This window comes from Stomoxys calcitrans, chromosome 1 (assembly GCF_963082655.1).
Source record: "Stomoxys calcitrans chromosome 1, idStoCalc2.1, whole genome shotgun sequence".
NCBI classification, from domain to species: Eukaryota; Metazoa; Arthropoda; class Insecta; order Diptera; family Muscidae; genus Stomoxys; species Stomoxys calcitrans.
This window is the reverse complement of record NC_081552.1, coordinates 56124445-56132687: the sequence shown is the minus strand read 5'-3', so window position 1 is coordinate 56132687 and position 8243 is coordinate 56124445. Positions and strand designations below refer to the sequence as shown.

The window sequence follows — 8243 nt, the reverse complement described above, 5'->3', positions numbered from 1 at the left end:
AGTGGCCTTCCATAAATTCCCATCTCTGTTATGGACAAGGGTATGAACTACCATTTGACACGTCAATATATCACTGTGAAAGGAAAAGCAGCGAAAAAACACAGACTTCGTCATTTTAGGTGGTATATAGCAGTATACAAAACAAGCAAAAGCGTGCTTAGGTCGGCCGGGCCGAATCTTATATACCCTCCACCATGGATCGCATTTGTCGAGCTCTTGCCACGGTACCTCTTTTTAGGCAAACTAAAGATAAAAGAAAATAACTGCTATGTTATTGGAACAATATCTAGTTATGGTTCATTTCGGACCATAATTGAACTGAATATTGGAGACTATAGTAGAAGTCATTGTGTAAAATTTCAGCCAAATCAGTAAGAATTGCGCACTTTAGGGGCTGAAGAAGTGAAATAGAGAGATCGGTTTATAGGGGAACTGCATTTGGCTATAAACCTATTCGTGCCATTTTCGACACGTATGTTAATGGTAATGAGAGAAGCCGTGGTACAAAATTTCAGCCAAATCGGATAATAACTGCACCCTCTAGTGGCTCAACAAGTCAAGACCACAGATCGGTTTGTATGGAAGCTATATCAGGTTATGGACCGATTTGAACTCTTCTTAGCACACTTGTTGGAAGTCATAACAAAACACGTCATGCAATATTTCAGCCAAATCTGATAATATTTGCGCCCTATAAAGGCTCAAGAAGTCAAGGTTCCATATCGGTTTATATGGCAGCTATATCAGGTTATGGACCGATGTGAACGCTAAGCACAGTTGTTGAAAGTTATAACAAAACACCTCATGCAAAATTTCACCTAAATCGGATAATGATTGCTCCCTCTAGTGACTCAAGAAGTCAAGACCCCAGATCGGTTTATATGTCAGCTATATCAGGCTATGGACCGATTTGAACCATTCTCAATACAGTTGTTGGAAGTCATAACAAAACACGTCATGATATATTTTAGCCAAATCGGATAATAATTGCGTCCTCTAGTGGCTGAAGTAGTCAAGACCCCAGATCGGTTTATATGAGAGCTGTATCAGGTTATGGACCGATTTGAACTATTCGTCGTGCAAAATTTCAGCCAAATCGGATAGGAATTGCGCACTCTAGATGCTTAAGAAGTCAAGACCGCAGTAAGGTTTATATGACAGCTATATAAGGTTGTGGACCGATTTCAACCATACTCAGCACTGTTGTTGGAAGTCACAATAATACATATCATGCAAAATTTCAGCCAAATCGGATAAGAATTGTGCCCTCTAGCGGCTCAAAAAGTCAAGATCCCTGATCGGTTTTTATGGCAGCTATATGAAAACATTGACCAATATAGCCCATTTACATTCCCAACCGGCCTACACTAAAAAGAAGTATTTAGGCAAAATTTCAAGCGGCTAGCTTTACTCCTTCGATAGTTAGCGTGCTTTTGACGGACAGACGGACGGACATGGCTAGTTCGACTTAAAATGTCACGACGATCAAGAAAATATATACTTTATGGGGTCTTAGACGAATATTTCGAGGAGTTACAAACAGAGTGACGAAATTAGTATACCCCCATCCTATGGTGGAGGGTATAGAAATAGATTGGTCTAATGTGTGAGTGTGTGTGTTTGCTTGGTAGGTAAGAAAATCTGCAATTAGCTGGGCCAATAACCACCACCTTCATTAAGAATGTCAACAGCAATGATAAGTGAGAATTTATTCGTCATGGCATTTGGGATTGTAATGTTTTCAATTGATGGGAAAGAACGAAGAGGAAACTGGCATTTAATGATGCTCAATTTAATAAAAATTTGAAATGAGTAACAGGAAATAGGCAAATACTTTTTCAATTGTATTTTTAATGGACTGAAGTATTTGACATCAAATCAATTGATAGGTAAAATGTTTTTAGCCACCACCATTGGAGGGGGAGGGTGGGGGGTGTGAGGCCTGTGGGTATACTTATCTAGTCATTTGTAAACACTTGATATATTAATCTGCGGCCCCATGTTTATACATATATATTTTGTATCATTTTGACCATCAGAGTCGATCTAGACATGTCCGTCCGTTCGTCTGTGAAAATCACGATAGCGGTTCTACGCATAATGCTAACCGCTCGAAATTTTGCACAGATTCTTCTCATCTATGTGGGGTAAGGTTAGTTTGAAAAGAGTGTGCGGATATTAATCCGCCCCATGCCAATATGTTTATACACCTAAGCCAGAAATCGGCTTGCGAGCTCTCTATCTTATCTATAAAAGTCATTGGGGATTGCAAATGAGCCATATTGTTTCAAATTTTGATATAGCTCTCATATGAGATGTGGTCCTTTGATTTTTGGCCCTTTGCCCAGAGAAACGAAACTTTTATAAGATTGAGCCAAAATGTTGGTTATGGTGTTCTATAACCCCATATAGCTTCCATATAAGCCGATCTACCGATTTCACATCTTCAAACCCTGAAAGCTGCAGTTGCTATCGGATATGGCTGCAATTATCCAAGTGGTGTTCTGTTATGACTTTCAACAACCGTGTGATGTACGAAGCTCGCACCTGGCATGCTCGTCGGTCGCTTCTTTTCCCGCCATCTTTGGATGCTTAACCAGAGAGGCATTGGCTGTCCCATTTAATCTTCTAAACAGTCTGGACCTCATGACGACGCCTGATTCATCAACGCCCCCGACTATTGACTTATACTGTGAACAGTCTGATTTGGTCTCCGCTCGTCTCCAGTGCTTTCAGAAACTCGAAGACTTGCACTATAAAGGCGTACCAATTTCCAAAAGCCTTTATGATTCTCCTACTAAAAAAACTGCAATGAAATCTCTGGCCAAACCAAATTTGGACCCATCCGTATACACGGAAGTTCCGGGGAATGGCCCAAAGATCCCTTTCGCCAAAACGACGTCTCTGCCAAATTTGAAGATGATTGGATGAAAATTGTAGACAAATTAGCATGGACAAGCGGGATGAAAGACAGATAAAGCTAAATCGAATCAGAAAGTGATTCTGAGTCAATCGGTACGCTTTTTAATGAGTTTATGTCTTTTCCCTCTGGGCGTTACAAGCAAATGCACTTAGCTTTTAACCCTGTGCCACAGTAGTTTGTAGGGTGTAAAAATCCCCAAAGTTTTAGGCACGAAAGAACGAAGCTTTTTATACCCACCACCGAAGGATGGGGGTATATTCATTTTGTCATTCCGTTTGCAACACATCGAAATATCCATTTCCGACCCTATAAAGTATATATATTCTTGATCAGCTTGAAAATCTAAGACGATCTAGACGTCCGACCGTCTGTCCGCCTGTCTGTTGAAATCACGTTATAGTCCTCAAAAATAGCGATATTGAGCTGAAACTTTGCACAGATTCTTTTTTTTTTTGTCCATGCGCAGGTTAAGTTCCAAGATGGGCTATATCGGACAATATCTTGATATAGCCCCCATATAGACCGATCCGCCGATTTAGGGTCTTAGGCCAATAAAAGCCACATTTATTTTCCGATTTTGCTGAAATTTGGGATAGTGAGTTGTGTTAGGCCCTTCGACATCCTTCGTCAATTTGGCCCAGATCGGTCCAGATTTAGATATAGCTGCCAAATAGACCGATCCGCCGATTTAGGGTCTTAGGCCAATAAAAGCCACATTTATTTTCCGATTTTGCTGAAATTTGGGATAGTGAGTTGTTCTAGGCCCTTCGACATCCTTCGTCAATTTGGCCCAGATCGGTCCAGATTTAGATATAGCTGCCAAATAGACCGATCCTCCGATTTAGGGTCTTAGGCCCACAAAGGCCACATTTATTATCTCATTTTGCTAAAATTTAGGACAGTGAGTTATGTTAGGCCCCTCGACATCCTTCGTCAATTTGGCCCAGATCGGTCCAGATTTGGATATAGCTGCCATATAGACCGATCCACCGATTTAGGGTCTTGGCCCATAAAAGGCGCATTTATTGTCCGATGTCGCCGAAATTTGGGACATTGAGTTAAGTTAAACCCCTTGACATAGTTCTGCATTATGGCACAGATCGGTCCAGATTTGAATATAGCTGCCATATAGACCGATCTCTAGATTTAAGGTTTTGTTTCAATAAAAGGCGCATTGATTGTCCGATGTCGCCCAAATTACGGACAGTGAGTTGTGTTGGGTTCTTCGACGTTCTTTTTATACCCTCCACCATAAGATGGGGGGTATACTAATTTCGTCATTCTGTTTGTAACTACTCGAAATATTCGTCTGAGACCCCATAAAGTATATATATTCTTGATCGTCGTGAAATTTTATGTCGATCTAGCCATGTCCGTCCGTCTGTCCGTCCGTCCGTCTGTCTGTCGAAAGCACGCTAACTTCCGAAGGAGTAAAGCTAGCCGCTTGAAATTTTGCACAAATACTTCTTATTAGTGTAGGTCGGTTGGTATTGTAAATGGGCCATATCGGTCCATGTTTTGGTATAGCTGCCATATAAACCGATCTTGGGTCTTGACTTCTTGAGCCTCTAGAGTGTGCAATTCTTATCCGATTGGAATGAAATTTTGCACGACGTGTTTTGTTATGATATCCAACAAATGTGCCAAGTATGGTTCAAATCGGTCCATAACCTGATATAGCTGTCATATAAACAGATCTGGAGATTTGACTTCTTGAGCTTTTAGAGGGCGCAATTCCTATCCGATTTGGCTGAAATTTTGCATGACATATTTTATTTTTCCATTCAAATAAGGTTTAAATCGGTTCATAACCTGATATAGCTGCCATATAAACCTTTCTGGTATCTTGACTTCTTGACCCCTAGAGGTCGCAATTATTATCCGATTTGCCTGAAATTTTGTACGACGGATCCTCTCATGACCATCAACAAACGTGTTTATTATGGTCTGAATCGTTCTATAGCCCGATACAGATCCCATATAAATCGTTCTCTCTATTTTACTTCGTGAGCCCCAATGGGCACAATTCTTATACGAATTGGCTGAAATTTTAGACGGGTCTCCAACATATAATTTAATTGTGGTCCGAACCGGACCATATCTTGATATCGTTTTAATAGCAGAGCAACTCTTTTCTTATATCCTTTTTTGCCTAAGAAGAGATGCCGGGAAAAGAACTCGACAAATGCGATCCATGGTGGAGGGTATATAAGATTCGGCCCGGCCGAACTTAGCACGCTTTTACTTGTTCAATTTGGCTTAGATCGGTTCAGATCTGGATATAGCTGTCATATAGACCGATATCTCGATTTAAGGTTTTGGGGGCCAAAAAAGTCGCATTTATAATCCGATTTCATCGAAATTTGAGTTATGTTAGGCTCTTCGAGTTTTTTCTGCAACTTGGCCCAAAACGGTGCTGATTTGGATTTAGCTGCCATATAGCTGCGCAGTTATAATCCGATTTCACTGAAATTTAAGACTGTGACTTATGTTAGGCTTTTCGACATCCGTGTCGTATATGGTTCAGATCGGTTTATTGAACAATGATTTGTACTTCCTAGTATTTGGTTCAAATCGGAACATATATCGATATAGCTGCTATGGGGCATAAGGTATGCATTTTTCAACGAATTTTGACGAAAGGTGTTTTACATATAAACCCGAGGTGGTGGGTATCCAAAGTTCGGCCCGGCCGAACTTAACGCCTTTTTACTTGTTATATCATAGTCCAATTGGCGCGCCGCAGTGCGACACTTTTTTGGGAGAGAAGAAGTTGTATTCATGGCATGATATCCCAAAAATGTCGTCCATGTTAGCAGGGACTATCCACTGCTGAAAAAATGTCGGATGTTCTTATCCTTTTTTCTTTATTATCCGATCCTATTGATGAATTTTGGAACATTGAGTTGCGTTAGGCCTGTCGATGTTCTTCTTCAATTTGGCCCAGATCGGTCCAGATTTGCAAATATTGGGTTGCCCAAAAAGTAATTGCGGATTTTTTAAAAGAAAGTAAGTGCATTTTTAATAAAACTTTGAATGAACTTTAATCAAGTATACTTTTTTTACACTTTTTTTCTAAAGCAAGCTAAAAGTAACAGCTGATAACTGACAGAAGGAAGAATGCAATTACAGAGTTACAAGCTGTGAAAAAATTAGTCAACGCCGACTATAAAAAAAAATCCGCAATTACTTTTTGGGCAACCCTATATATGCCATATAGACCGATCTCTCGTTTTAAGGTTGTGGACCCATAAAGGGCGAATTCCAATGTCTACGAAATTTGGGACAGTGAGTTGTGGTATGGCCTACGACAATTTGGCTTCCTTCGGTCCAGATTTGGACATACCTCCCATACAAATCGATCTCTAGAATTATGGTCTTGTGACCACATATAGCACACTAATTGTCCGATTTCGTTGAAATTTTGGAAAGTGAGTTGTGTTAGGCCATTCGTCATCTTTCAACAATTGTGCCAAGTACGGTGTGAATCAGTCTATAACCCGATACAGCTCCCATATAAACCGAACTCCAGATTTGATTGTCTAATTTGGCTGAAAATTTTTATGTAGTGTTTTATTAAGAATTCCAACAACTTTGCCAAGTAGCTCCCATATATCCCAATCTCCCGGGTTGACTTCTTGAGCCCCTGGAAGCCGCAATTCTTGTTCGATATGGATGAAATTGAGCATGCAATGTTTTGTTATGACTTTTTACAACTGTGCCAATTTATATCGATTTTAAAACCTGACATAGCTCCCATATAAACCGATCTCCCGATTTGACTTCTTGAGTCCTTGCAAGCCGCAATTTTTAACCGATCTAGCTGAAATTTGGCTACGGTATTTTGTTACGTTTTCCAACAACTGTGTCATATACAATCCAAATCAGTCTATAACCTTATAATGCTCTTATGGAGACTGGTCTCTCGATCATCCTTGTTCGGTTCATAGAAGCTCTAATTTTCGCTGGTTTGGGATGTAGAATAAAATTATGCCCTTCAACTAAATTTATTTTGTATACATTTTTAGCAGAATCCATGGTGGTGGGTTTCCAAGAATCGGCCCGGCCGAACTTAGCACGCTTTTACTTGTTTCTTTTCCGCCCATTTTAGACTTACTATTGCAGCTATGTTCTACACATTGCCCGCTGTGGAATAATTCTTGCGGAACCCTGCTTGATATTCTTTCATTATTTGGTTTTCTTCAACTCATGATGTGACCCCATAATTCAGGATACCCAACAGAATTTTTGCAGCTGGGATCATTAACATTTCCTTTTTTGTGAATTGGGAATATTATTGATCTTATCAATGACTCATCACTAATGCTCTTGTTATAGAAGATATTGGGTTGCCCAAAAAGTAATTGCGGATTTTTTAAAAGAAAGTAAATGCATTTTTAATAAAACTTAGAATGAACTTTAATCAAATATACTTTTTTTACACTTTTTTCTAAAGCAAGCTAAAAGTAACAGCTGATAACTGACAGAAGAAAGAATGCAATTACAGAGTCACAAGCTGTGAAAAAATTAGTCAACGCCGACTATATGAAAAATCCGCAATTACTTTTTGGGCAACCCAATAGTAAAAATTCGCGCTATTTCACTAAGGAATCCTATCGTTGCCAGGAGCTGTATGCGGTTTTACTATTCATAGGATATGTTTAATATCTGTTACTGTAATGTCTCAATCTAAATAGAGATCAAAAATTAGTGCTTAACAAATGTGGAAGGCTTCACGATTTTGCGTGTCACCGTTGCGCAGGGGCCATGCTTATCATCTCTGTATAGTTAAAATGTTAGTATATATTCTGCCGAAGCAAGAATTTCTAGAAGCCTCAACTTTCTCCTGATTTGGCTCAAATTTGGTACAATGGTTTGTGTTGTGACTTCCAGAATCGGTCTACTTAGATACCGATATCCCAATATGACTTCTTGGGATCATAGACGCCAAATCCATATCCGATTTGATCGGCGTCTTGCAAAATATTTCAAATACAAACTGAGTTAGTAAGGGAGAATTTTTACGGAATACTCGTCGCGGCCGAACTATTTACTTGTCTACCACTATTTTCGATTTGATCACACTGTGTATCCTTCAAAACACCTGTTTCAAAATTGCGCCTCTTTAATCCCAATGCATTTAGTTGTTCTTGTTCCTTTCGAAAACATTGTTGTTCATGTGTGATTGTTAACTGATGTTATGTTAAAATTTTGTGAGAAATTTAATGAATAGGAAAAGCATAAATCTTCGCTCAGTCATCAGGTCTGTTGCCTTTATTTGAAAAATTTTACAAGACTTTTCCGTTGTACGAACATTTTA

General features: G+C 39.4%; 1 non-coding gene across 1 annotated transcript; it reads right to left on the bottom strand.

Annotated features, from left to right (window-relative positions):
* Positions 1 to 7640: 7640 nt before the first annotated feature.
* On the bottom strand, positions 7641 to 7747 carry LOC131994520 (U6 spliceosomal RNA). The gene has a single exon (XR_009396810.1). It is a non-coding gene; the product is annotated as a U6 spliceosomal RNA (small nuclear RNA).
* Between the last annotated feature and the right edge of the window lie 496 nt (positions 7748 to 8243).